This window comes from Acinonyx jubatus, chromosome B4 (genome assembly GCF_027475565.1).
Source record: "Acinonyx jubatus isolate Ajub_Pintada_27869175 chromosome B4, VMU_Ajub_asm_v1.0, whole genome shotgun sequence".
NCBI lineage: Eukaryota > Metazoa > Chordata > Mammalia > Carnivora > Felidae > Acinonyx > Acinonyx jubatus.
This window is the reverse complement of record NC_069387.1, coordinates 124611906-124633803: the sequence shown is the minus strand read 5'-3', so window position 1 is coordinate 124633803 and position 21898 is coordinate 124611906. Positions and strand designations below refer to the sequence as shown.

Genomic DNA, 21898 nt, shown 5'->3' with positions numbered 1-21898 from the left:
CTCTGGCTTTCTCTGTGGAGTTACATGTCAGGAGGTAGGAGAGTCCCCATGGACATTTATAACTTTATGGTGAAAACCTATGGGAAATCCCTGGATTCGAATAATTTCTTCCCTTCTTTTCCATTCCATGAGCATTTAGCAAGAGCTTGAGAACTTAATTCGGTTTCTTATTTAGAAATATTCACTTCTCCCTTCACCACCCAAAAGTTCCTATGCAAAGCATGCTTTCTTGCTCCTTGACTTTGGGCTTGACGAACTGACTTACTTTGGCAGAAAGTATATGAAGGGACATGATGGAACCGAAGGCCTGAAAGTGCTTGTATGGCCAAACTTGCTCTCTTGTACCTCCGCCATCATCGTGAGTGGAACATTCCCTTGCTAGTCTGCTAATCGAAGGGTGGTGAGAAGACACATGGAACAGATCTAGTACCTCCCTGTAGCTTCGAGCTCCTCCACAAAAACAAACATGTATTTGGTATGCCTTTGAGGTAGTGTGGGTTTTTTTTACTCAGCATTGTTTTGGTGATAACTAACAGATACAACTACCAAGTGCAGATCATTGAGGACACAATGGGCAACGCAGGCAGGTATTGTGCTGTGCTAGGGATTGAGGATTCGGTGATGGATAGAATACACACACTCTCTGTTCTCGGTGGGCTCATAGTCTAAGTGAAGGAGAAGACCGTTAACACACATAGCCATGAAGCCGTATAGTACATGCTCTACTGTAGGAGAACAGGAGGAATGAAGGGGTGTCTTAGCAGGGATCTGAACAATGAGTAGTTTTCAATAAATAGGAAGCATTTATTGAGTGCCTACTCTACTCCCAACCCCGTTAGAGGGCTGCATTTTGGAGCTACAAAAGCAGCAGAAGACATATTCGAATAGTGCAAAAACTAACCAAGGAGACAAGACTGCCAATGGGAAAATAACATGGGAACGATACAAGTGATAATATACAGGTGCTGAGGGACTTAAGCCAACTGGTAGGGGGAGTGGAGACAGACAGAATGCAGAGGTCAGCAGTTCAAGGCCACTGCTCACCCTGCTTGAACTACAAAGGCTCAGCAAACAAAAGACTCCTGCTTTGCAGATGGGCAGGTGTGAGGTGGTACCAGTCACACACCAGTTCTGACCCGTGTTGCCCAATTAGTGACTCTAGACACACTGAGCCAGTCACTTGTTCCTGGGTGTTTCCCATTCACACCTAACAGGATGACACAGCGGAGAAGGCCATGCCACTAGGTGATTTTTGGATGAATCCCGAAGAAGTAGATGAACAATGAAAATAAACGGTCACTGGTAATATTCTTACAATCAGGAAACTGATCAAATAAGTGTCTTTCTAAAATTTTTCTCTGATATTTTTCAGACATTTGATTGTGACTCAGGATAAAAAAACCTTTTACATCACAGCCCAGTGTATACACACACACACACACACACACACACGCGCGCGCACACACCCCATACATACTTTGCATGTTTTCCATGAAAAAAAAAAAACCTCATGATCCTTACTACGTAGGACGCACTGTCATTTTTTCCCTTTTCACTTCTCTTCTATCTTATTAATAAAATTGCTGGTCTGCAGCCCCCAAAATGATCTCATGACCCGCTAATGGGCCATGATGAGCAGTTTGGAAAACACCGTGGACTGTCGTAGGACACAACTCGGCATTAAGTGAACAATACAGATTCACTGGGCACTCTTTAGTCCTGTGCGGAGCTCCATGTGGGATGGACACGTGATGGAGAGCTGATCCCTGCAGTTCAGAAACTCTCAGCCTTGCAGGGAAGATAAGACCTTCACGGAGATGCCCAACATCCAAGGCGGGCCTCCTGCCTGTCTCCCTTCCCTCAATAGATGAGTCATCTTCCTGTTCACCCCAGGCTGGGATGCCCTGAGTCATCCTTGCTTCTTCCTGCTTGCTCACCTGCTGAGACATTTGGTCAGAGGCCAAGTTGAGTAGCCGTTGCCATGGCAATGAATGTTGGTCCAATCCCTCATCGGATGTCCCCAGTGTCCCTGACTCTTATTCAGAACACTACTACCTGTGGAGAGCTCACTGCAGATGATCATGACCTAGTGTGGTAAGTAGCTCAAGGTTCCAGGGGATGAGGTGGTGGTCAGAGGGCTTCACAACAAAGGTGACCCGTCTCCACAAGTGAGCCCTGAATGTCGGGGAGGACAAAAGTTTTCTAATTTCTAGTACAAGTGACACTTACATGCACTCAGAGGATTGCTTTCTTGGAATCTGCATTATAGGCAGCAAGTTCTCATTTCAAACATCCATGTGAAACATTGCTTCACACACTGCTTGAGGTATAAGCAATTGGGGTGGTCTGGAACCCAGAGAGCTTCAGTCCTGGCTCTGCCACTACCTATCGGTGTTTAACTTTGGCCAGGTCACAGAGCCCCTCTGGACCTCAGTTTCCTCTTCTGTGACGTAGAGGTCATAATGATGGCCTTGTCTCCCTCAAGGGGCTGCTGTGCACAAGCAATGAAATGGCATAATGTGTATTAAAGCATTTTGCATGTGCTGAGCAAATAATAGGGGGTCAACATATGTTAACTGTGATGAAAATCACAGTTAATGTGTATAAACCCAGCTTTGGACTACTTTAGGCTTTATAATAAGAATAAATAATTTCCCTTGGAAGTTTTCCTCCTTTTTTTTTAGAGGGTTATCAAATTTACATGTGAAAATAGAATTATTCAAAGAAGCTTTGAAACCTAGATTACTAAGATTTAATAAACCTATAATGATCTATTATGCAAAGATCATACACCAGGGTTTTCTTTCTTTCGGAGGACTCTGTATGGGAGATATACATAAACTGGAATTATTTGTTTTTGTATAAAAATGAACTGGGTCAATAGGAAGGTCCTAGCATGTTATTTTAGTGTTATTTTAGTTAGTACAGGCCAGAGCTTTGGACTACTCATCAATTTCCATTACTGGAGCCAAGGATAGCCACAGCCTGGTGCTTGAGACTCAAGTTCAAAGACAGGGGAACCAACATTCAAACATGACTTCTCTGGATCTGGAGGGAATAACTTCCTTGGGGAGCAGGTGATCATCAGCTATGGTCAACAATGAGTGTGAAGGGGTTATGGTCTCCCTGAAATTCTCTTACCTTGGGGTGGGTTGTACATTTGTCTAAAAGGAGAAGTTCGTTCACTTTCTCAAAGGGGTCTGTGGGTCCTACAAGATAATGGCCTTTGAATGTCCATCCTCCCAGCTACAACCAGGTCTCTCTGCTTTGGGACTGGCTGTAGGTGGGGTGCCGTGGTCTGGCACAACCATGAGCTCCAATCCCACAGCAGCCTCTGTGCAACCTGGACAAAGAACTTCCCAGGTCCCCAGATTCCATGTCTGCAAAGAGGGGTTAAAATATCTCCTTCATTGGTTTATTGCAGTGATTACACAAGATAATACGTATCCTTAAAGCCTCTGGCCTATAGTAAGCTCCTGCTAAATACCCTGTTCCCGCAAATGTGCAGTTTTGTTTATTTAATGTCTGGATTCAAACAGTCTTGAGGATCATCTTTCCAAAATCTTGTGGGACTGGAGACAGACAACCTTTTGGTTAGGTTGCTTAGAACATAAAATATGAGAACTCCTCCTCTGGGCCAACCACATGGGCATTCTGTCTCCGATGGGGACAATCAGGGCTGCATTTCTGCCTCCCTACGTGCCTACCTTCCTACATACATAGGAAAGCCCCTCAGCAAATATAAAGTCCCCTCCCCCCATCCCTTCTCTCCTCTCAGCTTTTCTCCAAGTTCCATTCTATTATTGGATCTGGATGCCATTTACCCACCAAGAGAAAACCAAATAAGACAGCCACCAGCCCTCAGCCATTCTCCCCTCAATGACGATGGTGACGACAGTGATGGAGGAGTTCAAGGAGATTATGCACGTCTTGGCACTCAGTACACAGGCTTGGGTTCTGCTTTGTCTGTCTGGCTGCAAGAGGAGAGAACAAACTCTCCAAGCCTCGCCTGCCAAGCTAGACCTTGTTTGCTGCTCAGTTATACCCAGAATTTAAAGTGGAGGGTCCTGGCACCAGGACCAGCTTTAAGAAACAGGAAGGAAGCAGCTGGCGTTCAGCAGACCAACCCCTGAACGGGTACCAGCGAGACCTGGCCAGGTTCAGATTTCTGTGGTGCCCAACCCCAGCTGTGTGGCACAGGGCTTGCGACTTGGCTCTTCTGAGCTTCTGTTTCTTCCTCTGTAAGCAGTCTGATGCTATCTACTGCCTAGCATGGCTGGGAGGCCATAATGGGATAATATATATGGACAACCTGGCACAGAAAAGGGGGTCGATGAATGTTTGCTAATAATCCAAGTGAAGTTCTTCGAAGCTAAAGATTTAGGAATTCAATAACATGATGCCAGAAGGCTTTCTTTTAGCGTTAAACTTATTAAGGAGCAAGATAGGAAGTTATCAGATTTTTAAAAATATTTGCACAACTGGCTTGAAAACCCCTTTTTCCTTTAAGATACTTGGCAGTGGGAAACAAATTCAGGGCTGGCTTGGCGAACCCATTCATGTGTGACAGGCATGCCATACTCCAATTAGAATAAACCCAGACCATGGTTCATTTTTCCTTCATAATGAATTACATTCAAAGGGAAAATTCTTAGGACTTCTGAAGTCAAACCATCAAAAGAAATACGAGGTAGAAAACACAAAGATGGAGAATTTTCAGAAACGGGTTCAATAACATGCCCATAAATGGAGCCTGAAGTACTTAAATGGAATAAACATGCTGACCTTGAAAGAACATGAAGATACTTAGGGATAAACCACAAACATTGAGCCCCACAAGGACAACAGGACACATTTCTGCCCTCAAAGGCTCCTGGTTGGCAGGAGAGACAGACCCAGCACCCACGGAAACACTATGAGGGATGGATTAGGGCAGAGGCGTGTATGAGGTCTCACTAGGGAGCACAGTGAGGTGAGCACACATTGGACCAGGAGTTTCAGGGAAGTTTCCCAGGGTAGCTTAACATGGGGGCTGGGACTTGGGGAAGCAGACACCCTATAGCTGTGGAGTGAGACTGTGGAATCTGGAGCCCAAATGAATACTTAGGTTGAATTGAAGCTCTGCCACTTTACAGCAATGTCACCCAAGCCTCCCTGTACCTCAGTTTCCTTGTGAATAACACAGGCATGGTCATAGTGCAATCCTCATAGGGCCACTGGGTGATCAAATAAGTAAACACATGTGAATCTTGGCCATATAAATACCTCAGTAAATAGCTCACTATAATAGCTCACGATGATGATGATGATGATGATGATGATGATGATGATCAGGACATTCCAAGGAATAAAAAAGGCCCAGAGGCATGTGTTCTGCATGTAACTGGCTGGAGAAGAGGGACAAGATGGAAACAGAGTGTGCAGAAGGAGGGACTGGGAGACAGGGACGGAGGGCCCTGGGTTAAAAAGGGTCTAGATTTAAACACTAAACCTTTACCTTCCAGCTACCGTGTTTCTCTCTCTTCCTTTTCACAGACAAAATCCTAGAAAGAGTGGTCTGCACCAACTATCTCCATTTCTTCCTGGTCCTCAGGATCAGACCTAGACCTAGTTATTGCCATTTCCGCTAAGTGCCCAGCAAGTTCACATTCATCCTTCAAGGCCCAATTCAAATGTCACTTTTGAGATCCTAAGACTCAAAAAAGCTATAGACCCTGTTCTTAGGGAGTTCCCAGTCCAGAGAGGGAGATCCTGAGAAATGATGAAACCACAGCTTATTGTAGCTGGTGTACCTACTGCATGCTGAGGCAGAGAGAGGCAGGGACAAGGTAGGGTCACAAAGGAGGAAGTGGCCCAAGGTGACACCATAGCCTGCCCTCCCCATATGAGCCAGGTGCAGCCAGCTTTCCCTAGCAGTCAGCTCAGGAACAAGGGAGCTAATTAGAATCTGAGTTTGGGTGTGTCAGCCTTGAGAGCAGGGCACAGAGGCAGCCATGCTGTCATTAAGGCACTGTGTGTGGTACGAGGCACACCAAGACAGTGAAGCGACACTAAGAGCATAAATAAGAAAATCAACTTGTTACAGGACTGTGAAGAAACAAAAGCAAAATATTCTGTTCATTCATTAATTCATCCATTCATTCAGCGAGTACTGGTTCAGCACCCACTAGATGCTGGGGTGCACTTCTGGGTACTAGGAATCCCGTACCAAAATACTGGAAGCCCTTGCTGTCTTGGTACGTGTGTTCCAAATACATAAGTAGAATATGTAGCTGGTTGGCTGGTAAGTGCCATGGAAAAGAGAAGAGCGGGAGGATGGGGAATTTTGGGTCCAGGAGCAGGTCTGTCGTACTAAGAAGGGGGCATTTGAAGACAGACATGAAGGTAGTGAGCATGGGAGCCAGGCTGATATCTTGGGGGAAGAGCAAGCCAGCAGAGGGGATCATAAGGGTAAAGACCTCAAGAGGGGTGAGCTTTTCTTGCTGGAGGAAGCAACAGAAGGTGAGGAAGTAGTAGGCAATGGAGGCAGAGAAGTGCTGAGGGCAGTTTGGGTTGAGCCTCGTGGGCGACTCTAGACTCTGGTTTTTACTCTGAGGAGGATGGGAGCCACTGGAGGATTCTGAGTAGAGAAGCGATGTGCCCTGACCTTTCTGGAGGGCTCGTGGGTGGAGAACAGGTTGTAGGGAAAGGCCAGGGCAGAACCACAGTAGTAACAGTGAAGATGGTGCAAAAGTGATTCTCCACACAATGTGAAGGTAAAGCCAGTGGAGTTGCTAATCGGGTGCAGGGTGTCAGAAAAAGAGAGCAGCTGAGAATAGCTCCAGGGTTTTTGGTTTATACAATTGAATGGATGGATTTGCCATTTACCAAAATGGGAACATCGTGGGAGGGGCAAGCTTATGGAGAAGATCAAGAGTTCAGTTTTGTTCAATTTGAGATATCTGCTGGACACCCCAGAGGAGATGCTGGGCAGGCTTTCTTGTGTTCAATTTGAGATATCTGCTGGACACCCCAGAGGAGATGCTGGGCAGGCTTTCTTGCTGCCTCTCCTCACCTCCCATGAAGCAAAGCCTCATCATGTAAGCCCCATGGTGACTTATAGCTTTCCCCCCGTGTTTCTTCTTCCCTGTCCCTAGGGAGCATTATTAAATATCCTTACAAGATTGTTGGATGCCCCCTTTGTCCTCCCTCCTCTCCCAGCGTTCTCCCTTTATCGCATTATCCTTGCAACTTCTCCTATAGAGTCCTGAGCTACATACATCTCATAGGGGCTTAGAAGGAGAAGGAGACTCATCTTCCCAGTGTCCTTGTCTCTGTAGGGATGAGTGCCTGGGTCCCTGCAGGGCTTGTGAGCAAGCCCAGGAGTCCCTGACTCCTCCTAAAGGGCATTTTAGACCTCCAGCTAGGTCTTGGGTAGCTGTGGAAATGACAGAGGTCAGATTTTAGAGATCATCTGGTTCCCAGGACATGGACTGGAAGTTCTCTGAAAAACATCTCCCTTGCTCACTATACAGCAGTGATACTAATGGGTATTGAGTCACATGGTAGTGATAAACCTCAGCTCTGGGTGTGACTGACAGGGAAGTTGTGTGTTAGAGTGTTTTGAGTTAAAAACTGGTCTCTGATGTTTCAATAAACACGTGGCAACAGGCCAGAGTAAAATAATGAGGAGACAGCTTTATGGACAATGGAGACTCTCTTGTCTTACATCAAGGTGCATCTTGCTCTTGAGTACTTATAATGCAAATTCATCCACCAATCTATCTGCTCAACCATCCATTTATCCATCCATTCAAACTTCTGTTTATGTAATGGATCATCATTTAATCAATTAAAGGGTAATTAATTAAGCTTTTTTTTTTTTTAGTATCTACTATGTGCTACACATTGTGCTAAGCAATGGAGATTCAACAGGAAACAAAACAAAGTAGCAGCTCTTGTGGAGCTTAATTTCTATTCATCTATCTATGCACCCATCCATCTATCCCTCCTTCCGCCTGCCCTCCCTCCCTCCCTCCCTCCCTTCCTTTCTTCCTTCCTTTCCTCCCTTCCTTCCTTCCTTCCTTCCTTCCTTCCTTCCTTCCTTCCTTCCTTCCTTCCTTCCTTCCTTCCCATATAATCTGCCAGATTGGATTACAATGAAAAGTAAGACACAGACCCTGTCCTGAGATGTTATGAGAAACTCATAATCTAATGGGATAAGTACACATGCTCATGAGTGTCACAGGTGCTATAAGAGAAGTCCATACATGCTACACAGATGACACAAATAGAATCGGGATATTCCCCACCTGGGTGGTGTGTCAGGAAAGGTTTCATAGATGAGCTGATGTTCACTAGGTGAACCGGATTAGGGGTGAAGGAGAGAAGGGCAAACCAGACAAAGCAGCAAAAGCCAAGGCATAGAGGCAAGGAAACTCCTGGTGCACTGTAGGGACTGTAATCAGCTGGGGCGCTGGACTGAAAATCACAGTGAGGTGGTGACTAGGGAGGTAGGTGGAGACTGGATCATGGATGGGCTTGAGTGCCTTGCTGAGGGGCTTGTACATCATGAGAAGGGGGACAGTTGAGTCCTCTGGCCTCATTTGTTGCCTCCAGGAGGTCAGGACTCATTGCTAGTGTTCTGGACAGAATAACCATCAAACACCCAGATTCGTCCATAGTCAGTGGGAGATATGACAGAGGCAGAGAATGGCACCCTGCTCAGGCTGCCACCAGACCCAGATCAACACATTGCCCCATAACATTCTTTGCCTCTCAGATCTCCTGGACTCAGAGTGCTGCCTGGGGGTCTTTTCTGGCTCAGTGGGTGTCTCAAATTTGACCTCTGGCTTTCCTGGACCCTTGATACCCACTTGATCCTTCTCCGTTTCTGTCCGAGCCTCAAGATCTTATCCAGCCCCTTGGTGTGGCTGAGCAGGGCACGTGGCTGGATTTCCTGACCCCTCAGCACTGTGTTGACAGCATCCCGCCTAGGCTGACTCTTTGCTTCCTTAACAACATATTGAGATAATGTAGGAAGTTGGAAGCTTGCCTCCATGCATCCTCTGTCCACTCTTCATCTTTCTCCCATCTTAGCCATTCATTAAAAAAAAAAATGTAAGCTATGTTAACTAACTTGAATTTAAATTTAAAAAAATGTAAGCTAGCTAATTTCAAAGCATTAATTAGAAAGCTATCCATGCCCATTTAAAAAACTTCAACGCTGAGAAGGGGATAAAATGGTAAACTGAAAGCAACCTCCTTTCCTCTCCACCAGTAACCACTGTTCTCTGTCGTGTAAGGTTTCAGAATTTTCTGTCCATTCTCATTTATTTATTGACTTATTCATTCACAAATAGCTACTGAGCCCAGACAATGTACAATTTGCAGACAAGACAAACAACACACAAGCCCTACCCTTATGGAGCTCAAAGTCTGGCTCGGGCAACAAAGTCTGGCTCGGGTAATCACAAATAAATGTACAAGTGCAACTGTGTGAAGTGCCATGAAGAAAAAGTACACGTGTGTGCACCATACCCTAACCAATGTGACAGCTGAAAAATTGTGTCTAATTTGATCTCAAGTAATTACGAGCAAGACAACTTTTTCACAGCTACTAGCATCTGTTTTCCTTTGTTTGGGAAGTGCTTTTGCATACTTTTGCCTAGTGTATAGAAATATCAGATCCTTACTGATTTGTATAATTCTTTCTATAGTAAGGAAATCTGCCCTTTGACGTGCGCCATGCACACATTTTCTTAGTTTGTCACCTGCCTTTGAGTATTTTTCAAGTAGGATTGTTTTTGTTCAACACAGGCAAATGTATTAGTCTGACTCTCTTTGAGTTCTGGGTTTGGGGTGGTATATTTTAAATTTAGGTGGCCCCTATTCATTCTATTTCTTTCTTCTTTCTCACCACCTCCCCTTCTAATAGACTTTATTTTCCAGAGCAGCTTTAATTCACAGCCAGATTGAGCATAAAATACAGAGATTTCCCACATGTCCCCTATGTCCACTCATGCATAATCTCCCCCATTATCAATATCTCCATCAGAATGGCACATTTGCTACAATTGAAGAAGCTACACTGACACATCACTATCATTCAAAGCCCACAGTTTACATTAGGCTTCACTCTTGCTGTTGCACATTCTATGCATTTGGAAACATGCATAATGAATGACATGCATCTACCATTATGATGTCATACAAAGTAGTTTCACTGCTATTCAATTGTTCCTCCTCCTTCATAAAATTACTGCTGTACCTATTCATCCCTCTCTCCTCTTAATCCCTGCCCATCACTGATCTTTCAACTGACTCCATAGTTTTGCCTTTTCCAGAATAATATAGTATTTAGCTTCTTCAGATTGTCTTCTTTCACTTAGTTCCTCATGTATTTTCATGGCTTGATACTCATTTCTTTTTACCACTGAGTAATATTCCACTGTCTAGATGTACTACAGTTTATTTATCCATTTATCTAGTGAAAAAAATCTTGGTTGCTTCCAGGTCTTGGCAATTATGAATAAAGCTGCTATAAATATCCATGTACAGGTTTTATGTGAACATACATTTTCTATTCCTTTGGGCAGATACTAAGGAGCACAATGCTATATTAACCTTATATCTTGGAACCTTGCCATTACTGCTTAATACTTCCAGGAGTTTTTGGTCGGTTCTTTTGGATTTTCTACATAGATAATCACGTTATCTGTGAATGAAGACAGTTTTATTTCTTCCTTCCCAATCTGCATACCTTTTTATTTCCTTCTCTTGTCTCACGGTATTAGCTAGGACTTCCAATACAGTGCTGAAAATCAGTGGTGAGAGGGCACATCCTCACCTTCTTCCTGATCTTAGTAGGACAGATTCAAGCCTTTCACCATGAAGTATGATGTAGCTGTAGAGATTCTGTAGATATTTTGTCGATAGAGAGTTTTATCAAGTTGAGAAAATTCCGCGCTTCCCTAGTTTACTGAGTTTTTGTTATGAATGAGTGCTGGATTTTGTCAAATGATATTCTGTATCCATTGATGTCATTATGTGATTTTTCTTCTTTAGCCTGTTGATGTGATGGATTACATTAATTGACTTTTGAATGTTGAATCAGCCTTGCATACCTGGGATACATCCTACTTGGTCATGGTGTATAATTATTTTTATACATTATTGAGTTTGATTTGCTACTATTTTGTTGAGGATCTTTGCATCTATATTCATGAGAGATATTTGTCTGTAGCTTTCTTGTAATATCTTTGTCTGGTTTGGGTATTAGGGTAAGGCTGGACTCACAGAATGAGTTAGGAAGTATTCCCTCTGCTTCTATTTTCTGAGAAAGCTTGTAGAGAATTGGTATAATTTCTTCTTTAAATGTTTGGGACAATTCATCAGTGAATCCATCTGGGTCTGGTGCTTTCTGTTTTGGAAGGCTATTCTGACTCAATTTCTTTAATAGATATAGGCCTATTCAGATTGTCTATTTGTTCTTGTGTGAATTTGGTAGACTGAATCTTTCAAGGTATTGATCCATTTCACTGAGGTTATCAAATTTGTGGGCATAGAGTTATTCATAGTATTCCTTTATTCTTCTTTTAATGTCCATGGGATCTGTCGTGATGTCCCCTCTTTCATTTCTAATATTAGTAATTTCTTCTTTTCTTAGTTAGCCATTAGCGTGACCAGAGGCTTATCAATTCTATCTTTTTCAAAGAAACAGCTTTTGGTTTCATTGATTTTCTCTATTGATTTCCTGGTTTTAATTTCATTTACGTCAGCTCTAATTCTTATTATGTCTTTACTTTTGCTTACTTTGGATTAATTTGCTCTTCTTTTTCTAGTTTCCTAATGCAAAAGCTTAGATTATTGATCTTACATCTTTCTTCTTTTCTAACATATGCATTCACTGCAATAAATTTCCCTCTAAGCACTGCTTTCTCTGCATCCCACGCATTTTGATAAGTTGTGTTTTCATTTTCATGTAGTGAAAAGTAGTTTTAAATTTTCTTTTGAGATTTCTTCTTTAACCCATGTGTTATTTAGAAGTGTGTTATTTAACCCCCAAGTATTTGGAACTTTTCAGCTTTCTGTTTCTAGTTTAATTCCATTGTAGTCTGAGAACAGCCATTATATGATTTTTATTCTTTTACATTTGTTAAGGTGTGTTTCATGGCCCAGTGTGTGGTCTTACCTGGTGAGGGTTCCATGTGAGCTTGAGAAGAATGTGCATTCTGTTGTTGGATGAAGTAGTTCATAGATGTCCATTTTTGTCCAGCTGACTGATAGAGTTTTATCATTTATATTCATAACGAAGGCCCCCAAGGCCTGTAAGATCCTGAATCACCCAAGAAAGACTAAATCATGTTCAACCAAGCTTTAGCGTCAAGTATATCTAATTGTGTTCTAAGTCTTCCAAGTTGAGTTCAGCTGTGTCCTTACTGCTGGATCTGTTCATTGCTGATAGAGGGGTGTGAAAGTCTCCAACTATAATAGTGGGTTCATCCATTTCTCCTTGCAGTTCTATCAGTTTTTGCCTTTTTAAAAAAGTTTATTTGAGAGAGAGAGAGAGAGAGAGAGAATGAGGGGGGGAGGGGAAGAGAGAGAGGGAGAGAGAATCCTAACTAGGCTCTGCATTGTCAGCACAGAGCCTGATGTAGGGCTCCGTCCCATGAACCATGATATCATGACCTGAGCCGAAATCAAGAGTCAGACCTTTAGCTGACTGAGCCACCCAGGCACCCCTTGCCTTTTGTTTTTGAAAGGTATGTTGAGGCTATTTTAACTGTTTCTTTCCCATTTTAATTTTAACTCTAAATCTCAAGTATCTGAATATGATTCAACTAGTGAAGGTGGTCACGCTAGAAAGCGAAGGAAGGAGATGATGAATAGCAGAGGTGGTATGGAGGTGTATCTGTTTACAAAAACTTCTGGATTCATTATTTGCATATGCATCATGTACCCTGAAAAAAAATTTAGCTTTACCACCTCTTGCCAATTCCCCACTTCTACTGTGTTTCACTCAGACTTACTTGATAAACATTTACGCATTGAATTAATAAGTGAGTCCTGGGTAGAGTTCTTGATGGAAAAGAACGGTAAGTTGTAAAGAAAGGTGTTAATGATACATTAGCACCCCACTGAGGATTTCTCTCTGTTACAGAAATAAAAGGGGGCTGCAAAATGAATTTCATACCAGTTGCCAGAGCATTTTATGCCAAGGACAAATATCCACAGATTTGTTATCCCCAGGATGTCTAGAAACCACTTCCAGGTAATTGTGAGGGTACCTTCCATGGTGGAAGCCCATGTGCTTGGCAGGTTTTCAACTAGAAATCTCTTTCCAAGGGAGCTTCTGCAAAGTAAGAGCATGAAGATCATTTATATTCATAACGAAGGCCCCCAAGGCCTGTAAGATCCTGAATCACCCAAGAAAGATTAAATCATGTTCAACCAAGCTCTAGTGTTAAGTATATCTAATTGTATTCTAAGTCTTCCAAGACTGATTATCTTTAATTAAACAGCCTGGTGACTATATCACTTATTTGATATGATATAGTGAGGAACTATTCACTAGGATGTTTAATCAGTTGAAATACCCTATGGCTGACCACACAGAATGACAGAGGGGTGTGTGTGTGTGTGTGTGTGTGTGTGTGTGTGTGTGTGTGTGTGTGTGTTTACAGGCACAGAGGAGATTAGGCCAACATTCCGAGATCTGGCTAAATGCTGCTGTTAACATAGTGTAGATGTTAATGGCACATAAAAGCATAAATCTGCCATTCGCAGCCTTCCACGTACACATTGATATAAATAACTAATAGGGCTTTCACAATCCATCCAAAATACAAAGATTACTAAATTGGCTTTTAAAAACATTAGAATCCCATTAGGTTAAATTCAGCAGCTGATTGCTGAGCAAAATAAACCACAAGAGGACTCTAAATTCTCCTTTGTTGCTGCTACTAAAAGGTATTGCACTTTGGAAGAGGCCAGGGACCCCTGGGGAAGTGAGCACATGGTTCTTGTTGGTGAAGCGGGGCCAAATCCAGCTATACATCTGGATAAGGATGCTTCCAGAGAGAGTTCTCCCCCAGCGCCTGGTCTGGGAGTTCTATCAAGGAATATATGAAGTAGCCCAGATGTCACTCAAGGTTTCTCACCCTTTTAATTATTATTATTATTATTATTATCATCATCATCATCATCATCATCATCATTATTATTTGTTATTATTCCCTTCCCCTCAATAAGCCTTCTTGGACCTTTTCTTCCCTCCCTGTCCCCCACCTCCACTTTTATTTTTGGTATTCTGATGCTCTGACGTCTGGGGCCTAAGGGACCATAGAGGGTCTGCCCCTCCCTTGGATAGCCAGTTCCTGACAGCAAACTACTTGCCAGTGAGAGTAATTTTCAAATGTGAACCAACCAGTCCAGAGCTTACACTCCTTAATTAGGCTCTCAAGCTCCAGGTCACTGTCCCCCTGCCCTAATCATCCCGGGGCCAGGTATCAGACAGCCAGGCAGGCACAGCCCCTATGCCCCAGAGCCCACTGAAATTCTTTAAACCAGTCAATCCTAAATCTGCTTCCCCTGCCTCACCAGCTCCTTCTAGTGGGAACCACAAGAAAGACTCATTTCAAAAAATTAAAAATAGATCTACCCTATGACCCAGCAATAGCACTGCTAGGAATTAACCCAAGGGATACAGGAGTGCATACAGGAACTTGTACCCCAATGTTTATAGCAGCACTTTCAACAATAGCCAAATTATGGAAAGAGCCTAAATGTCCATCAACTGATGAATGGATGAATAAATTGTGGCTCATATACACAATAGAATACTACCTGGCAATGAGAAAGAATGAAATACGGCCTTTTGTAGCAACGTGGATGGAACTGGAGAGTGTTATGCTAAGTGAAATAAGTCATACAGAGAAAGACAGATACCATATGTTTTCACTCTTATGTGGATCCTGAGAAACTTAACAGAAGACCATGGGGGAGGGGAAGAAAAAAAAAAGGGAGGGAGGGAGCCAGACCATAAGAGACTCTTAAAAATTGAGAATAAACTGAGGGTTGATGGGGAGCGGGAGGGAGGAGTGGGTGGGTGATGGGCATTGAGGAGGGCACCTGTTGGGATGAGCACTGGGTGTTGTATGGAAACCAATTTGACAATAAATTTCATATTAAAAAAAAAAAAGAAAGACTCATTTCCCTACATTTCCCCCTTCCCCTCTGCCTCCTGACCTATCCTGGTGTACCCCATCCTGCCTACCCACCCACAGGGTGTGATGTGCCACACACGTGCTCTTGGGGACCGAGAGTAACAAACTGTCTTCTCAAACTATCTGCCTGATCTGTTGGCCTTACTGCACCTCAGATTTCATATTAATATACTACATTCTTAAACACCCCACCCCACGGAATTTTAATACCACAGATACACTGGTCCTTTGGAGTGTCACAAACCACTGTAATACTTAAGGGTTAATTTGTTTCCCACGAACCAATTTTTACCCCCTTGGCACTATATTGCCCTCGCTGAAAACCTGGCAGTTAAGTAAACCCTTGCTACATGCGAGAACAACTTGGGGAGTTTTAGAAAGTGCCTACACCTGGTCCTCACCCCAGACCAATTAAACCAGAACCTCTGGGGACAGGGCCAAGACACTGGTATTTTTCAGCATTCTCCTGGGTGATTCTAATCTGCATCCAGGTTGAGAACCTCTCAGTTATAACCCAACTCACAATTGCTGGCCCCCCCTCACTGAGCCTGGCCCCCATACACCCCCATCTACCTTTACAGATGAGAAGAGCCACGGGAAAAAAACAGCTGACTCAGGGCTCCACACCACTCGCACACTTCTGGAAGCTCTATCCCATCTGATTGCAAGAATTTGGTGTTCAAGTGCAGACAACGTGCCAGACTATTGTTATAGCCACTTGTAGTAGGTTGAATGATGGCCCTGAAAAGACACATCTGTGTCCTAACCATGGAGCACCTGACATGTGATCTTATTTGTTCAAAGGGTCTTACAGATGTAACTAAGGATTAGAGTGGACCCTAAATCCAATGGCATGTGTCTCTTAGAGAAAGGCAGGGGAGGATCTGAGACACAGAGACAGGTAGAGAAGAAGGAAGCAGAAACTGTGGTGATGTGCCTACAAGCCCAGGAACACCAGCCAGAAGCTGGGAGATGCATCGCACAGATTTACCCTCAGGCCCCCAGTACCAACTGACCCTGCGAGCACCTTGATTTCAGACTTCTGGCCTCCAGAGAATACATTTCTGTTGTTCCCAACCTCCCAGTTTGTGGTGATTTGTTTGGCACAGCCATAGGACTGATTTCTCCTTCTGCTTAGAGCAAAGACTTAGAGCCCATGACCACCCTGTCAACTGCAACAACCTACAGTGGCTCCCCACTGCCTGGAGGATACGATGGAAACTTCTCAGCCAGGCATTTAAACCTCCATGACCTTCACCCTACCTAGCTGTCCAAGCAAATGTCCCACGACTTTTAAAGTGACAGAGGGGCTCACTTCCCTTGATATGGCTCTCTATTTGCATGCCTCTGCTCGCAAGATTCCTCCATCCAGAATGCCTTTCCCTTGGCCTCTTACAGGGAGCTTTTCCACTTCCCTTCAAGGCACAGCTCAAATGCTACTTCCTCCCGCAAGCTGCTCCAGATTTCCCCAGATGGCTAGGATCCTTCTTTTTCCCACAGCAGGGTGACTTATGGAAATTCCACATCCGTTCAGCATCGTGTCAAGATAATAATAACAATGATGAAAAACAATAGTTAAGGTTTTGTGGCACTTGCCATCAGCCAGGCACTATTCTAAGCATTATGCACGTCTTAACTATTTTAATCCTTACGACACTGCTTTGCATTTGACATTGTTATTATTATTATATTAAATATAATTTATTGTCAAATTGGTTTCCATACAACACCCAGTGCTCCTCCCAACAGATGCCCATCACCCACTTTCCCTTTGGCATTATTATTATTAAAGGTTAGACTCAAGCATGTGTGCATATGTACACACACACTTTTTCACCCTGTGTATATACATATACATGTTTACATACATATATATACACACACATACACATTTATAGTGTCCATCCATTCATTTAATGTGCGTGTGTGTGTGTGTGTGTGTGTGTGTAATCAAATGCCCTGCAGTACAAAGATTTGTGCCACATAGAAAACTGACACGCTTTCTGCCTAGGAGGAGTTTCTTAAGAGATATGAATACCCATTTTGAAAATTCGTGTTTTTTGTTTAGAACTGTGAGTCATGAAAGCCTTGAAATCTGGGAGGGCTTAGACGCCCTAGGTCCAGCCCCTGCCCCCGAGTCAGCACAAACATTTCCTGAGCACCTGTTATGTGCCAGACCCTTGTCAGGAGAGATGGTGAAGCCATGGTCACTCATCATGAGAGCTTACAGTTAAACTCTTAGTTTTGGAAATGAGAAAACAAAGGTTTAACCGGAGAGGTTAAGCGACTTTCCTGAGGTCACACTAAGTTGGTTGAGTCCCATTTCTGGGTAATAGAAAGCCACTTCCAATTCCAGGCATGAATTACTGATTAAAAAAAAATCAGAATGCAATCCTATATTCCTAACATTGTGTGGTAGGCAAAATAATGGTCCCCAAAGATGTTCCCATCCTATCCCCTTGAACCTGCAAACATGTTAAATTACCTGGCTGGGAGAGGGGGAACAGGAAGGGGGGATTAAAGTGGCAGGTGGAATTAAGGTTGTTAATCAGCTGACTTTAAGATAGGGAGATTGTCCTGTGCTATCTAGGTGGACCCAATGTACTCATGTGAGTCCTACACATGGAAAGAGGCAGTGTCTGAGTTATGCAGTGCTCGACAGACTGAGCTGACCATAGCTGGTCTGGAAGATGGAAGGGGCCACCACCCAAGGAATGGGGGCAGCCTCTACACACTGGAAAAAGCAAGAAAGGGGATTCTCCCCTACACCTTCCAGAAGGGAACACAGCCCTGACGACACCTCAATTTTACCTCAGTGAGACTCAGTTTGGACTCTGATCTCCAGAAAAGTAAGAGAATAACTTATGTTGTTTTAGGTCACTAAGCTTGTGATTTGTTACAGCATCTACAGGAGACCGATGCGCCCTATAACTTTAAGGCTGAGTCTTAACAAAGCTCCTCAGGGGGCCTGATGGAGTCATTCTGAAGTGAACATCACTTATCTTTCTAGAAGCCCAGACAGCAAGTCTCACTTTAAATCTTGGGATCTGTCTGCAGTCAGGAAACTTCCATCAGCCTTGACTTTTTCCTCTCTAGGTAAATTCCAGAGTTTAATGCAGAAATAGAGATGACCAAAGAATGCCATTTTTCATAATTTTCTTTCTCACTTCTTCCAGACACTTCTCTCTTTGCCTCGAGATCACGGTCTCTGTCATTTTATTTTTAGAAACACTCTTTGTGTTCGTTCCTTGCAGCCCATCGAAGAAGGGATTTTTTGTGGGCCCTGGCTCAGATTCTGTATGGAGACTGACTTCCGCTTTGGGGATGTGCCTGAGATTCCAGGCCCTCCTGACGTGGAGGGAAACAAGAGGGGCTTACGGAGCAGGGCCAGGCTCCATGTTCTAGCATGAGGAGGGGGAATCACTCCTGCCCACTGGGCCAGAGGGTTGAGGTGGGAATGAACCACTTCCAGGAGAAGGAAGGATGCGGCTTGCTTCAGGTTCCTAATTTGGCTTCTCCCCAGTTCTCAGCATCGAATTGGGAGTCTTTCCTGCCTCCATTCTTGCTGCCATCCTGGACACTAAAGTCCTGATTTCTGATTAAATGTGGTTTCCTATTTTGCATCTCGGTCTCTCCCCAGCCAAGGAAGACTTCATGTGACATTTGAGCTGAGATTTTTGGAGTGCGCGATTTTAAAAAGGGAAGGGCATTAATAATAAAGGGGGAAGGAGCTGGTCCAGGTAGAGGGAGAAACGGGGTAGAGGGGACACTCCTGGTGGAAATTCTGGGCAGGAGGCTGTGCCCGAGGAGAAGACAGGAGCCTGGGGGGCAAGATGCAGAACTATATATGAAAAGTCTTGACCCCCACAGTAACGTTTTAGAAGTTCAATGGGAGACCACTGAAGTTTCCAAAGCTTTATAAACTTGGTAGCCATAATGGATATCCTACAGGGTGGCGTTTATCCCAGTGGGAGTATTAGTCCCAGCTCAGATAGTGGCTGCAGTAATAATGGAATTAAGAGTAGCAATAATAACAACAGCAGTAGCATTAGTACTATAGTAGTAACAGCAGCTGTAGTAGCAGGTGCACTGTGGGGACTGAGTCATCTGCACCATCATTGCTACAATTAACTGTCATTTCATACTTACTCTGTGCCATTCTAAATACTTTGAGTCTTATCTCGTGGGATCTGCACGGTAACCAGAGGAGGTCACCACTGGTATTATCCCCATTTTACAGATAAGAAAACAGAGGCAGGGGAGCGTGATGTGTCCGGGGCAAAATCGCACAGAAACCCAGACACCCAGGACTCAGGCACAGCGAGAAGCTGCCCTGGCTTCCCCAGTGGGAAATGGATGTCAGGAACAGATACCCCACGAGTCAGCACCAGCTGGGGACAGGAAGGGCTTCTCCAAAGTTCAGGGAGCACTCACGGAGGAGAGGCCCTGAGATGGGATTGTGGGGTCCTGGCTAAGCCTTGGAGGTAGGTGGTCATTGAGGGGGCAGCCTCTCTGATGCCCATCTGGCTCCTGGCAGGGATGGGGCCCCAGGATGGCTGTGATTAGCCCACGGGGCTCCTGGCTGCCCCCTCTTCGGGCCTTTCACCAGGTGGGGCTGGCGTGCCCGGGCCCATCACCCCCAGGGTGTGGAGTCCAAGCTGGGCCCCAGAGCCCCACTGCTGCCTGCCTGGAGTCTGGTGCACCTGCAGAGTCCAGGAGCAGAGGAACATCACAATGTGGCTAAGCCAGTACAAGTGGGCCTGCCTTCCCCCTGAAGGCCGGACACTGGCCAAGTGGTCCAGCGGGAGGCATGACTAAGGCAAAATGTAATTACCCCAACTGCAATTTAGCTCTGCTGCTGGCAAAACACGGCACGTCCCCCATCCACTCCCCCTTCCCAGTCACCAAGGGAGAGGGGGTGGCATTCCTGTGGACAGCAAGCCTCAGTTTCCAAATGCCTCAGAGAGAGGACCCTGGGGCAGGTGGGGGTCCTGGCTGCCCCCTGCCTTCCCCTGGGTCCTAAGAAGCGACTGCCAGTCTGCTCCCTATCTAGTCGTTTCCCTGGCTCTGTTAGTGACAGCTCCCCTGTGTCCTCCACGATCCCCCCGCAGGAGACAGAGCTTAAAAGGCCTGTTCTGCAGGCTCCAGGGGGACTGTGATGCCATCTTTCCGTGCCTTGATTAAGAATGATCCTGGGGCCCTGCTGTAGGACAGGCAGACTCCCCTGACAGCACCAGATACAAGAAAGGGGGAGCGACAGTGCAGAGCAAAGGGGGGTGCTGCCTGGGGACAGCTGCTCAAGCTTGAGGGAGGGGGCAAGGGGAGCGGGAGGGCTATGGGGAATAACTCGGCAATTCTAGAGCAGCGGGGGAGAGGCACAGGCTTTGAAAGCCTGCAGGAGAAGAACATTAAAGAGAGGGAGGGGAAGGTTCCCCCAGGCCTCTGGTGGACACTCCAATGACCTCTTGGCTCTTGGCCCCTGCAAGGTCAAGCCTTAGAGCTGGGGCCACTCGGCTCCCTGGCCACACCCAGCCTGGGCTGGGAGAGTCTTCTGGCCCCTGGCCTTCGGTCAGCAGGCTGCGGGGCTCCCTCTGATGTCTGGTCAGCTCCCTACCTCTGACTTTCCCAGACACTTCACCAGCGACTCAGCTCGAAGCCCTTGGGGCTAGTCCTGCCTTTTCTTGCCCAGCCCCCACTATTGTGGGAGAAAGGAGGGACTTGGCAGGACTCATTCATAGGGCCCAGAACGCCTAGATGCCTAGTGCTTTCTGGGAATCTCACAGTGCTTCTCAGATCCCTTTTCCTTCCAACCAAGATCCAGAATTCAATGCTCAAGATCCTATCGTCTGTGTGCTTGTAACCAAACAGGGCTGGGCTCGTATCTGCCCTCTTTCCTTAATTACCGTGTGGCTCTGAACAAGTCACTTGACCCCTCTGAGCCTCAATTCCTACATCTGTAAAGTGTGCATAACAATACCTCCCTTTGCAGGCTTGCTGTGAGGTCTAAGAAGGTAAAATATGGTTTTACTGTCCTGGGACTGTCATAACAAAGTACCACAACCTTACTGGCTTAAACAACAGACTTACTGTCTCACAGTTCTAGAGGCTGAACATCTGGGATCATAGTGCTGGCAGGTTGGTTCCTTATTTATTTATTAATGTATGTATGCATCTATAAGTTATTTTAGGGGAGAGAGAGAGTACAAGCAGGGGAGAGGGGCAGAGGGAGGGAGGGAGGGAGGGAGGGAGAGAGAGAGAGAGAGAGAGAGAGAGAGAGAGAGAGAGAGAGAGAATCCCAAGCAGGCTCCACACTCAGTGCAGAGCCCGACATGGGGCTCGATCCCACGACCCGGGGAGCGTGACCTGAGCCAAAATCAAGAGTCAGACACTCAACAGGTCGAGCCACCTTCTAAGAGCAAAGACAGAGAATCTGTCCCATGCTTCTCCCGGAGCTTCTGGTGATTTGCTGGTTTCTTGGCATTCTTGGAATGGAGAAATATCACTTTCATCGTCATCTCCTGCTCTCCCTGTGTGCATGCCCATCTGTGTTCAAGTTTCCCTTTTTTGTAAGGATCCCAGTCATGTTGGATTAGCAGCCCACCCGACTCCAGGATGACCTCATCTTTAGCTAATTACCTCTGCAACAAACCCATCTCCAAATAAGGTCACGTTCTGAAGTACTGGGGGGGGGG

General features: G+C 45.1%; 1 protein-coding gene across 2 annotated transcripts in view; it reads right to left on the bottom strand.

The window, feature by feature from the left end:
• ABTB3 (ankyrin repeat and BTB domain containing 3) overlaps window positions 1–21898 on the bottom strand; it is a 314326-nt gene that overhangs the window by 132786 nt on the left and 159642 nt on the right. The window lies entirely within an intron of this gene.